We start from the raw sequence: 14,259 nt of genomic DNA, 5'->3' as shown, positions 1-14,259 counted from the left end.
GTGCCGGGTGTGGTGGAGCTGGAGGGGAGTGTGGAGCGGACAAGGGAGTCACGGAGAGAGTTGTCCCTCCGGAAAGCAGATAAAGGTGGGGAGGGAAAGATGTCTTTGGTGGTGGGGTCGGATTGCAGATGGCGGAAGTGTCGGAGGATGATGCGTTGGATCCGGAGGTTGGTGGGGTGGTACGTGAGGACGAGGGGGATTCTTTTTTGGTTTTTATTGCGTGGACGCGGTGTGAGGGATGAGGTGCGGGAGATGTGGGAGACACGGTTGAGGGCGTTCTCGACCACCGAGGAGGGGAAGTTACGGTCCTTGAAAAACGAGGACAACTGAGATGTACGGGAGTGGAATGCCTCATCCTGGGAGCAGATGCGGCGGAGGCGAAGGAATTGGGAATAGGGGATAGCATTTTTGCAGGAAGGTGGGTGGGAGGAGGAGTATTCTAGGTAGCTGTGGGAGTCGGTGGGCTTGAAATGAATATCGGTTTCTAGGTGGTTGCCCGATATGGAGACAGAGAGGTCCAGGAAGGGGAGAGAGGTGTTAGAGATGGTCCAGGTAAACTTAAGGTTGGGGTGGAAGATGTTAGTGAAGTGTATGAACTGTTCGAGCTCCTCGTGGGAGCACGAGGCGGCGCCGATACAGTCATCAATGTAACGGAGGAAGAGGTGGGGTTTAGGGCCGGTGTAGGTACGGAAGAGGGATTGTTCCACGTAACCTACAAAGAGGCAGGCGTAGCTTGGGCCCATGCGGGTACCCATGGCTACCCCCTTTGTCTGTAGGAAGTGGGAGGAATTGAAAGAGAAGTTGTTGAGTGTGAGGACGAGTTCGGCTAAGCGGATGAGGGTGTCAGTGGAGGGGGACTGGTCGGGCCTGCGGGACAGGAAGAAGCGGAGGGCCTTAAGGCCATCTGCATGGGGAATGCAGGTGTAGAGGGACTGGACGTCCATGGTAAAGATCAGGTGTTGGGGACCGGGGAATTGGAAGTTCTGGACACTGTTTTGTTTTCTGACCTGAGGGAAATTGAGAAGCAATTGCAGCTCTTAAAGGACAACAATTACAATGCAGAACACAACAGGGTAGCAGTTCATGGAATAAGATCTTATTTGGCACCATATGAACAGCTTCTTCACGAAAGAAGAAAAAGGGCAAAGCAGCAAAAACTGGATGTCTTTTTTAAGCCAAACCCCAAGAAACAGTCGAAGACAATGAAGCACAGCCATCCACTTCTGGATTAACTTTTTTTTGCCCTAATCCTGCAACCACAACTGCACCTGAAGGTGATGATGATGATAATGACACCCCTCAGCCCCTGCATTAACAACAGAGCTATCTCAAAACCACTTCCGCCATCAAATCATCTTAACAGTTTTTCAAAGTCAGGTGTTACGTTTACTTTTATTTCCTTTATTATATATGAATTAAACATTTATTCAAGGTGTGCTATCCTTTGTGTTAGGTTTTTGAGTGATTTTTCAGCGATTTTGAGTGATACTTTTTGGAGGTCTGCCCCAACCCCACTTTTCCCATAGGCCCCGTTATTTCTAGAGCACAATTTTCTATAACGTGATATTGTGCAGGAATGCAACTATTGCGTTATAGCAAAACCGATTGTAGTCACTCTTTCCTAAAGGCTCCTTTACAACAAGATTGCTAATTAGCTCAATTTCATTGCGCAATACTAGATCTAAAGAGCCTGATCCCTAGTTGGTTCCTCAACATACTACTCTAAAAAGCATCTTGTGTATATTTCATGAATTCATTCCCTAGCATTACTAATAATAATGCTTGCCCAGTCTACATGTAGATTAAATCCCCATGATTACTGCATTATACTCGGTACCCACAGGTCTGTTTTCTTGATTTATTTTGTGATTTCTCTTTTACTGGCTGATAAACAACTACCACAAAAGTTTTCTGCCCCTTGCTGTTCCTTAGTTCTCCAAACTAGTTCTACGTCTTAAACTCTAGAACTAAAGTAATCTCTCACCTCCTGTTCTGTTGCGGTTTTTAATAAGGAGAGCTACCATACCACACTGTCCCAGCTCCCTGACTTTCTGAATCTCATGTATCCTTGGATATTCAGGTCCTAGCTTTGGTTTCCTTGTAGCCTTGTTTCTATAATAATTACCGGGTCAGATGTATGAATTTCTGCTAAGCTGACAATTCAGACATGTTGTTGTGAATGTTGTGGACATTCAAATACAGAAACCTTAATTCACTTTTTTGTTTTGCTGTCTTTGTAAACTCTGGCCATATCTGCTGGCATACTCTTAAGTTTGCAATCACTGTCACTTTCTGCCATACTCTATTGCTATTTGATTTATTGTCTTGCCATTTCCCTTTAACTCATTATTGAATCTTTCTTAACATGATCTCTTCCCATTTCTATTTAGTTTAAAGCCTTTTCTACTTCCCTAATAGTACAAATGCTAGAAATTCACACCAGTAGAGTACAGATGAAATCTGTCTGACTGGTATAGCCACTACTTTCCCCAGTATTAGTGCCAGTGCCTTATGAATCAGAACCCACCTCCCAAACCAGTTTTTCAGCCTGATTTCAACTCTATAATAGAGACAACAAGGTGCAGGGCTGGATGAACACAGCAGGCCAAGCAGCATCGTAGGAGCAGAGAGGCTGACGTTTCGGGCCTAGACCCTTCATCAGAAAAGGGGGAGGGGAAGGGGGTTCTGAAATAAATAGGGAGAGAGTGGGAGGCAGATAGAAGATGGATAGAGGAGAGGATAGGTGGAGAGGAAACAAACAGGTCGAAGAGGCGGGGATGGGGCCAGTAAAGGTGAGTGTAGGTGGGGAGTTAGGGAGGGGATTGGTCAGTCCAGGGAGGACGGACAGGTCACGGGGGCGGGATGAGGTTAGTCGGTAGGAGATGGAGGTGCGGCTTGAGGTGGGAGGAAGAACAGGTTAGGGAGGCAGGGACGAGCTGGACTGGTTTTGGGATGCGGCAGGGGGAGGGGAGATTTTGAAACTTGTGAAGTCCACATTGATACCATTGGGCTGCAGGGTTCCCAAGCGGAATATGAGTTGCTGTTCCTGCAACCTTCGGGTGGCATCGTTGTGGCACTGCAGGAGGCCCTGCTTTCAACTCTATAATCTTCTTTTACCAATTTGCATATGGTTCAGGTAATGACAGAGATTACCACCTTTGAGGTTTTTTTTAAGTTTAGTGCCTGCTTCTCATTGTCTCTGTGCAGAACCTCTTTCCTATTCTTACCTATTTCATTGATACGTACATGACAACTGGTTCATAACAACTGGATCTTCCCCCTTCTACTGCAAGTTCTTCTCCTGCCCTGAGCAGATGTCTCGAACTCTGGCAATGGGCAGGCAACACAGCCTTCAAACTTACTGGCTTCATGTTCTCAGCTACAAAGAATGGTGTCTATCTCCCTGACTATACTGTCCCCTATTACTACTATACTGCTTTTAGCTCCTCCACTTGAATGGCTTCCTGTACCATGATCAGTCAAACATCCACACTGTAGCCTTCCCAGTACCTTGAATCTGTGAGGTATGTGCAAGGACTGACACATGGTCACACCCTCCTGTCACTGACTACTGACCAGATCAGAAAGTGCTCAGCGTTCAGCTGAAAAACTGAGCTAAAGGTCTTTAAGCTGCAGACACATTTGAGTTTGCCATGGATTGCCAAGGCATCCAGGAGCTCCCACATGCTGTAGCTGTGACACAGTACCTAACTTGTCACGTTTATTGTGTTAATAAATTGATTTTTTTTCCTCAATTCATTATAGTTGTCCTAACTCCTTTCAGTCACCCAACTACTGGCCTCACACTCCATGCACTAAGGCAGCACTGAATTTTGCTTATAAGTATACTCTTTGGGAAACGATGAGTCAGTTCTTAAGCAAAAATACCAGCTTAAGCTACTTAGTTTGTTAACTAGGTGCAGCAGAAAGGATATGGAAGAATCTAGATCTAAGGGGTACAGTTTTAGAATAAAGGATCTCCTATCCAAGATGGAGGTGAAGCATAAATTCTTCACTTAGCTGTTAATTTTTGGAATTCTCTACCCTGAAGTGTAGTAGAATCTGGGTCAGTGAATATATTCGTTGCTGAGTTGGGCAAATTTTTGAACAACAGGGAGTCAGTGGTTATGGGGAAAGGCAGAATTGGAGTTAAGGCCACATCAGTTCAGCCATGTTTTTATTTATGGGCAGGTTTGAGGGACAGATAGCTTACCCTGTCCCTACTTTTTATTTGTTAATGTTCAAAATCCATTAGTTAACAATGTTTGAAATGTAAGAAATGCAATAGCTAAATTGTGCAAAGCAAGGTTCCATAAACAGCAACTTGTCCAGCAAAGCACTGTGCACAAAGAAACAAGACACATCCACCTAGTCAATTATTGTCACATCAGTCAACTCGCAATCAATGACAAAGTGATGGAAGGTGACGTTGAATGTGTTATCAAGCTGTACTTACTCAACAATAGCCTGTTCACTGATCCTCATTTTGAATTCCACTAGGCCACTCAGCTCCAGACCTCACTACCACCATGTCACAAAAATGAACAAAAGAGTTGGACTCCACGAGAGAAGTGAGGGAGACTGTTGTTGACATCAAGGAAGCATTTGACTGAATGTGGCTTCAAGGAGCCCTAACAAACTGGAATCAGTGGGAATCAGGGAAAATTCTGCACTATTTGTAATCTACCAGCACAAAGGAGGATCGTGGCGGTGGTTGGAGATCAGTCACCTCAGCTGCAGGACTTCTCTGCAGGAGTTCCTTATCAAAGCACCTGAGGCCCAACCAAATTTAGCTGCTACATCAATGATCTTACATCTATCATAAGATCAGAGATAGGGGAGTTCATTCAAGATTGAACAATGTTCAATGTTATTCACAACTCCCCACATGCTGAAGCAGTCCAGCATGATTTGGATAACTTTCAAGATTTGACTGATAAGCAGCAAGTGTCATTAATTCCACACAAATGCTAGGCAATGATTGCCTTCAAAAAGAGAGAATCTAACCATTGCTGCTTGATGTTCAATAGCATTACGATTGCTGATTCTCCCGGTATAAACATCCATGGGAGTTACTATTAACCAGAGGCTGAAGTGGACCAGCCATATAAATATGGTGTCTACAAGAACAGGTCACAAGCTGGGAATTCTATGGTAAGTAACTCAGCTGCTGCCTCCTCAAAGCCTGTCCATCATCTACAAGGCACAAGTCAAGATTGTGTGGAGTACTGTCCACTTGCTTGGATGACTACAGCTCCAACAACACTTAAGATAATCAACACCATCCATGACAAAGCAGCCCACTTGATTGACGCCACTATTGTTCCCACCACCACTTATGTACAGTGGCAGCAATGTGTACCGTCTGCAAGATGCAACTCAACAAGCTTCCTCTGACAGCACTTTCAAACTCTCAACCTTAACCACCCACAAAGATAAGGGCAACTGGTACACGTGAACAACGTCAGCTGCAAGATCCCCTCATTGTCACATACCATCCTACCTTGGAACTATATTGGTGTTCCTTCACTACAACACGGTCAAAACCCTGGAACTCTCTTCCTAACAGCACTGTGTGTCTACACCCCAAGTGTTTGAAGAAAGCAACTTGCCATCACTTTCTCCAGGACAATTAGAATTGTTATTAAATGCTGGCCTGGCCAGTGACACCCAGATCTTTGTTTAGGAAGAAATAATGCATAACAATTACCAGATAAACTGTTCTAATAGTGTTGACTAAGAGATAATAAACAAAACTCTCCAACTCCTTCATATAATTCCACATGATTTTTGACTCCCAGCTGAAAGGACAGATGGACCTCAGGTTAACATGATTATTGAACTCTCCACGTACCACCCTGGCTGTCAGTTTCTGTACTTAGGTTGTTGGAGTGGAACTTGTAACCATAATTTTCTAAATAAGAAACACAACTAACAAGCCAACATTTATTGTTGCTCATGAGCTTTGTGCAAAGGTAGAAGATGGCCACATAATTCACTACAATCCGCACAATGTCCCGTCCTTTATGAAGGGCAGTCTTTCCTGCATAATCTTCTCTCTATAAATGTGAACATGTACTTTCTCTGGTCTGATGTTCTCTGCAGGAAGCTGTAATTAGGAAAGTCTATCAACCCATCAACTCCTTCCCTGTTCTTTGTATATCCAAGTTCAAAATAGGACCAACTACCATTTATTGAATAAAGGTTGCTGGATAGCTGTCACGCTCTCGGGGAATCTGTACACAGTCTAGTCTGTGCTCCCACTTGGCTAATTTTCTTGTTGTAGTGATTCCAGCTGTTACCACACCCCCATACATATATACAATTTTTTTTTTAAAAAGGCACTAGCTTCTTTCAGGAAAAAGCCCAGTTTATAGGTATGATTTTAAACCTGCTGTTCCATTGCAAAGCTTATTTAGTATCCTACGACTTTGTCACACTATCCCAGGGTGATAGAGACCTAGAAAGCCAGCTCCTAATTTTTCTGTATAGCCGTGCTTTTCTGTGACTGTTGTACGTGATCAGGCAAATGTGTGGGGTTGAACATGGTCTATTTTCAATAATGAATTCAAATCCGGAAGAGTCTCTTGGCTCTTTCTGACAGTGTTTGAGTCTGAAATAACTTTCTCTTCAACTATTTCTAAATGATTGTAAGTTCGCAGGTTAGAAGTGCATATTATTTGGCACACTAGCAATCTGTCTCAGTCATCATGGGGGCTGGGTTGAGGCTAAAGGTACAGCCATGTGAAACATTGACATTTTACTTCTTAGAGTTTAAAGGGGAGAGATGTAACAGAAATGTGACTTATTATCATTTCAAGCCAGCACCTAACTGTCCACCCTTTAGTCCTCAATTCACCACGACATTATTGCAGCTTTCCTCACTCTGCTCAATCACTTCCTCACATCTGCTTTTGATGCCCTGACCTCACTACAACCATTACAATCTCTTTCTCTCATCATTTGCTTGATATGTACTAATTTCTGCTCCTATTAATCCAAAAGCTGCGTAATTGAATGACTAAACTTGTTGCCCACCGAAACCTTTCATTACCAAGTATCACATAAAGCACTATCAAGTCTTGCTGTCTTCTGTGAAAACTGTTCATTATTCTAAAATCATCCTGGAATGCAAAAAACCCCAGATTCCTTCACTCTCATCTCCAAAAATTGCAAAGAGCAAATGGACTTCTGTCACCACTAATGACATGGAGTGGTGAAACATACTGATGATCTACAACATTCACCCTGTGATATTCCTGTTAGATTCTGCAACGTAAATATGGAACATGGGTCACACATTGCTGAAGAATTCAATGAGCTTTTATTACAGCACCTTGTATTTACATACATGCACTGTAATCACAGGCACTTGAGTTTCTGAGCTCAGACTAAGCAATTCCACTGTACTGTGGCACACTTCCCTCAGCACGTCATGCTGCAAGAGGACAGAGCTCACTAAGTTGGAGACTGGAAGCATTAGGTTACATGCCATGATATGGTGATAACGTCATGAACATGTCTATTAAAGGTGCATTGGCATATCTGCTATGAGACCTAACACAACAACTATTGACAACACATCTCAGGTCTTCTCTGAACGCATTTGATCACAAGCCCCTAGTCTCTGAATCCTATTCCCACTAAACTGCTGGCCATCGAACTTCCCTTTTAAACCTCCAGGTTAGCTACGATTATCAACAATTCTTTCTCCCTTTCTCTTCTGGTGTAATCTCTCTTCTGGTATTGCCAACTTCTTCAAAAATATCTATCCTTGACCCAATTGCAAATGATCTCCCTATCTCCAATCTTCCTTTCCACTCCAAAGTGCTTAAACATTGTCACCTCCCAAATCATACATAAATCTTTCTCACAATTCGATATTTGAATGCTTTCAATGAGGTCTCGATTCTTATGTTCTTATATTTTTAATTAGTAATGAATTGAAGGATTATGGAGAGTGGGCAGGTAAGTGGCGTTAAGGCCAACATGAGATTAGCCATGATCGTATCAAATGGCAGAGCAGGCTTGAGGTGCTGAATTGACTAATCCGGCTCCTAGTTCTTATGTTCTCTGTTCTTGCCACCTGAGCAAGACAGCATTTATCAAGGTTATAAATGGCATCCCGTGTGATTGTAACTGTGGTAAATCATCCCTCCTCAGCCTTTTTGACCTGTTTGTCTTTGATATAATTGGTCATACCTCCTCTTCCGTCTGTCTTTTTTTCATTCATGAGATGAGGACAGCGCTGGTTAGGCCAGGATTTATTGCCCATCCCTAATTACCCAGAGGGCAGTTAAGAGTCAACAACATTGCCGTGTGTCTGAGGTCATCTAGGGGCCAGATCAAGTAAGGATGGCAGTTTCCTTTCCTAAAAGACACTGGTGAACCAGATGGGCTTTTCCTGACAATCGACAATGGATTCATAGTCATCATTAAACTCTTAATTCCAGATTTTTATTGAATTCAAATTCAGCCATCTGCTGTGGCAGGATTTGAACCCAGTCCCCAGAATATTACCTGGGTCTCTGGATTAATTATCGAGCAATAATACCACCAGGCTATCGCCTCCTCTCTTCCACTTGTCCAGCCAGATGGAATTGGCCTCACCTGGTGCCATTCTTTATCAAACCGTAACCAGAGCATCATGGATCCTCTTGTGGCACAATGATAGTGTTCCTATACCAGGAGGCCTGAGTTCAAGTCCCCACCTGCTCCAGAGGTATGTAACAACATCTCTGATTAGGATTAGGAAAGCTTCTCTTACCACTCTACAACAAATTTTGTATGTATATAGCATCTTTAGCAAAATAAAATGTCCCAAGGCATTTCACAAGAATAATCTTAACCAAGTTTGACATTGAGCTATGTCATTAGGTCAGATTACCCAAATTGTGGTCAAAGAAAGGTTTTAAAGGGTTTCTTGAAAGAGGAAAAAGAGGTAAAGAAGGGCCACCAATGGTGGAATGATGAAGATGGGAGATGCTGAAGAGATAAGAATTAGAGGAGTGTGGATAGCTGGGGGTTTGGTGACTGGAGGAGATTACAGAAATAGAATGATAAGGTCCTGGAAGGATTTGAAAACAAGAATGAGAATTGTAGAGATTTTGCACAAGCTGGAACCAAAGTAGATCAGCAAGCATTCATAATGCAGTGAATGGTGTGTGTGCAGATACAGGCAGCAGACCTTTGATTGAGCTTGAGTTTACGGAAAGCATAATGTGGAATGCTGGTCATGGGTGTGTTTTTCTACAGTTACTTTTTGAATGCCTTGGGTCCTTTAGTCTTCAGTTTCCGTATGTACACTGATGACGGACTGTTGCATCAAACCACCAGCTCTCTTGTTCTCCATTGTACCTGACTTTACATACTGCTTTCTAACATCCAATGCTAGATGATAACTAAACATTGGGAAGACTAAAAGCCATTGTTTCCCCTCCACAAATCTTATTCCTAGAATGAAACTTTCATCTTTGTGGGTACTTTCTTCTAAGGCAGGCACACCAAGTCAGGAAATTTCCCAACTCCTCTAACCTCAAAGATGAAAATCAATCCCTCAATGACTGCTTAAGTAAAGATGTAGCATACATCATGATCTTCTTGGTATCCTGCCACAAGTTCCTTAAAAATGAATTCCAACACCTTCCCTATGACAGACGTTAGACTAACTGGCCTATAGTTTCTTGCTTCCTGTATTCCTCCCTTCTTGAATAAATGTGTTACATTTGATAATTTCCAATATTTTGCGACCCTTACAGAATTGTAGGATTTTTGGAAGATTACAACCAATTCATTTACCAACTGTGCCAGCACTTCTTTTAAGAACCTAGAATGCAGTCCATCTGGTTCTGGGGACTTGTCAGCCTTTAGGCTTAATAATTTTCCTAGCTCCTTTTCACTGATGATAGTGTTTGCTCATCTCTTCCTATCACCTCTTGACCTTCAATTATCTTTGAGAAGTTAAGGCACAAAATATGAAGTCAAAGCCTTCATCAGGCCACTGTTTCTTATTTTTGATTCCCAGATTCACTCTAGAGGACCAGTACTATCTTTAGTCACATCTTTTCTATTCAAATACTTGTAGAAACTCTTCCTATCTGTTTCTTTATTACTAGCTAGCTTTCTCTCATGTTCTACTTTCCGACTCTCTATTATTCCTGGTTCTTAAAATCTGCCTATTCCTCTGACCTACCATTGATCTTTGCAGATCTGTTCAGCAATTCTTCAGTTTATTACTTTCATTAACTACAGGGTTGCCAACTGATTCCGTTCTGGAGATAGTAGGAACTGCAGATGCTGGAGAATCTGAGATAACAAGGTGTAGAGCTGGATGAACACAGCAGGCCAAGTAGCATCAGAGGAGCAGGAAAGCTGACGTTTCGGGCCTCGACCCTTCTTCAGAAATGATTCTGTTCTGGAGTCTGTTTGCAAGTCAGTTTGTATGCAAGTCGGAGTACAGTGCAGATAGTAGAAAACAGCTGTATGTAAGTCCAGGAAATATTCATATGTCAGGTCTTTAAAAATTAAAACCATGTTTGAGACTGCATTCCAAATTTGTAAATCAGATGTCCATAAGTTGGGGACCCCCTGTACTTATTTATCATAATGATGCATCCTTTTTAAAGAGCCTTCCTTTCTGTCTCACTGGGGTTTTTATTTGAAGTCATGACAAAGTATACAGCTCACATTAGCAAATCTTATGTGATTTCATCCACTAATGCTGATTGATAGAATTAGTGCAGTCCACCCAAAAGACAAACTGAACTAATTACTAAAGCACTGAATGCCTCATATGGGCAAATAAGCAGCTGTGAAATAATGAAAGGTATTTATTGGACAATAAAATAGAAACTTAAATAAAGCATCAAATTGATCTTGTGAAGGGTTCTAAATTTAAAATTAAGCAGCAAAAACAAACCCCAAATGACATAAATTAAAATTAGGGCATTAAACAAACTAAAATTAAAGTACAATGATCGTAATAGGAAGGTAGAGTCCATTAAAAAAAGCTGGAGGTAAGTGACCTACGACTTCGTCACATGATGTGGAGGAGCCGGTGTTGGACTGGGGTGGACAAGGTCAGAAATCACATGACACCAAATTATGGTCCAACAGGTTTCTTTGAAAACACAAGACTTCGGACCCTCAGACCTTCTTCAAGTGTTAGAGAGGTAGTATCAGACACGGGATTTATAAGTAAAAGATCAAAGGATCACACCACTGATGAGTTTGTTCTAAACAAACCTAAGATGTTGTTAAATCTTTAATCAATTAGAAGGTTTTAATTGTTTAATGTGTGTATGTAAATCCCTGAATTCCTTTGAAGTCACTGTCCTGACAGAACTAAAGGTTTTATCAGTGTAAAGAAGAGGTGACATTTTAGGTCAGACAATACGTATCAGGTGTGAGGTCTTGTTTAGAATCTGTTTGTGTTTTGGTTTGAAGTCAGACCGGTTTTATTTCTAAAGTAGGAATTTATAAAACACCACATTGGCTGTCTGTAACTTGTGTGCTTTTTGAATTTATAGACAGTCAGTCAATATGGCATTTTAAAAATTTCTACTTTAGAAATAAAATCAGTCTGACTCCAAACCAAAATACAAACAGATTCTAAACAAGGCCTCACACCTAACATGCATTGTCTGATCTAAAATGTCACCTCTTCTTTACGCTGATAAAACATTTAGTTCTCTCAGGACTGTGACTTCAAAGGAATTCAGGGATTTACATATACACATTTATCAATTAAAACCTTCTAATTGATTAAAGATTTAACAGCATTTAGGTTTGTTTAGAACATCCTCATCAGTGGTGTAACCCTTTGACCTTTTACTTATAAATTCTGTATCTGATACTACCTCTCTCACTAACACCTAAAGAAGGGGTAAGACTCCGAAAGCTTGTGTTTTCAAAGAAACCTGTTGGGGCTATAACCTGGTGTGTGATTTCTGACTTTGTCACATGAAACAGCAGTTCACCTCGGAACAGATCTGTAGTATTATATTACGCGTTTGTACGCGTTTGTATTTCTATTGTTTACTCTGTCAGCAAGTGGAAATAAAATTGTCTTTGCAAATAGGAGCTTATGCAATTACCTGTGACAATTAAAGGAACTAATACACTCCATAAAAACATGGAAATGTTCATTCAAAGAACCAACTCGTATGAAAAGCATAATCACTTAGTCATTACAAGTCTGTGTCAAAGATGATACAATGGTGAGGTAAAGATGGAGAAAAGAAATTGAGATTTGTTCTGACATTTCCATTTTAGTATCATTACAACATGCAGTAGTCACAAAATAAATTCTCACACATTTCATTGCAAGGGAAAGCTCACTAGATCTGCAAACTTGAGTTGCCAAATTGAACGTTACACATTCAAAGCATCCTTCAGTCCAGCTGACATAACCAAACTCTCCCGCATAGTCAGCTGGAACTAACAGTTAAATAGCTGCTTGATGTGTCATCTTCCAGCTACACATAGACATTATATTTGCAATACTGTCAAACATCAATCTGTGGAGTACTGAAATAGCAAGGGCTACAGAATACCAAAATAATGAGTTAAACTACATTGTCAGTTTAGAGTCTACCTGTGGAGAAGATACAGCGGCTGCTCTCAGATCTCAGTGCACACGTAAAGAGGTCACTGGGATTGTATTCCCTATTTTGTTCAAGCAGGTATTTGATTGGCCTTCCAATCATAAACCCTAGGAGACAATTAATAAAACATTTGTCGCCAGTCTACCTGGAAACCAGTGAGACTGAAAACTGGTTTAATGTTTCAGCCACTGATGGCTAATAGATCATTTTCCCTCCTCCAGCCCATCTGGATAAAATATTTGGTAACAAAACATTTACCTGTCCATTCATTCAAATGGACATTTTTAATAAAGAAATATAAAGGACCCTAACATTGATTTTTCTATTGCTTTTTAGTACAAGGAAAAGTACAAAATATTAATCTGGATCAATTTGAAGCAGCCAAGAATAAAAGTTCCCTTAAAGTATTAACTATCTGGAGTTTATTTAGTTCTGAAACAAAGGAAATTTGGTGGAATATGCATGCAAAATGTATTTATTAATTGAACAAAATTCTTTGACATCTTAGATCCGGCAGTAAAATTAAGACTATTGCATGATTTTATAGATATTCAAGTGGAGTTAACAAAATCCATATATAATTGTAAATTTAAATGATAAAATTTGAAAGTTAACATTTTTAATTTTTGATGCTGAATATGGCAGATTCACTGTCGCTCTTCCCTGAAACTCAGACTGCCAACTTAGTTTATTTTGATATTCTAGTTTTGAACGGTCAGAAAGTCAGCATAGGATTACAGGCCTGCATCTAGTTTGAGTCACAAGCCTTACTTTTCTCATGATTAAGTCAACTTCTTATACATAAATGCACTTCTGAAGCATACTTTGCAGGTTTGTTTTGACATGCTGATGGCAATTTTCATGTACCCCTGTCCTTGCCTACCATCATTCCATACATGCACCACCCTTTGCGTGAAAAAGTTACCCTTATATCTCTTTTAAATCTGTCCCCTCTCACCTTAAACCTATGCAGTCTAGTTTTGGAATTCCCTACCCTGGGAAAAAGCCCTTGGCTATTCATCCTTTTCATCCCCCTCATGATTTTATAAACCTCTGTAAGGTCGCCCCTCAGCCTCCGACGCTCCATGCAAAATAGCCCTAGTCTAATAAGTTTCTACCTTTTGCGCAAAGAATCGAATCCTGGCAACATCCTTTTAAATCTTTTCTGAGCCCTCTCAAGTTTCAGAACAAAGCATTTCTCTCATACTCAGTGGGAAGCATATGCTGAGGCTATTTCAGGCAGAGCTGAGAGTTATGGTTCAGTTATTGATCACTTATCTTCACACTGAGAATGGTGGAAACACTGATATATGGAGAAAATATGGTATTCTGCAGGAGAAAATGGAGGAGATTGAGTCCACGTTCATGTTTGAACTTTGGAATTGTTTGTTTGATCCGTTCCATAAAACCAGCAGGGCACAAAAAGCCCTCAGTACATGTCCGAATATTTACACATTACACCCTAACCAGTTGAAAGAAGCCCAAATAAAACTTGGTAAAATTGAATAGAGTTGAAATTTGGTAAATTTTCAAAAGAAAACCTGCCTAATGTAGACTGGAGATAACAAGGTGTAGAGCTGGATGAACACAGCAGGCCAAGCAGCATCAGAGGAGCAGGAAGGCTGACGTTTCGGGCCTAGACCCTTCTTCAGAA

Source organism: Rhincodon typus, chromosome 4, assembly GCF_021869965.1.
Source record: "Rhincodon typus isolate 14 chromosome 4, sRhiTyp1.1, whole genome shotgun sequence".
Lineage (NCBI taxonomy): Eukaryota > Metazoa > Chordata > Chondrichthyes > Orectolobiformes > Rhincodontidae > Rhincodon > Rhincodon typus.
Note: the sequence above shows the minus strand (reverse complement) of the source record.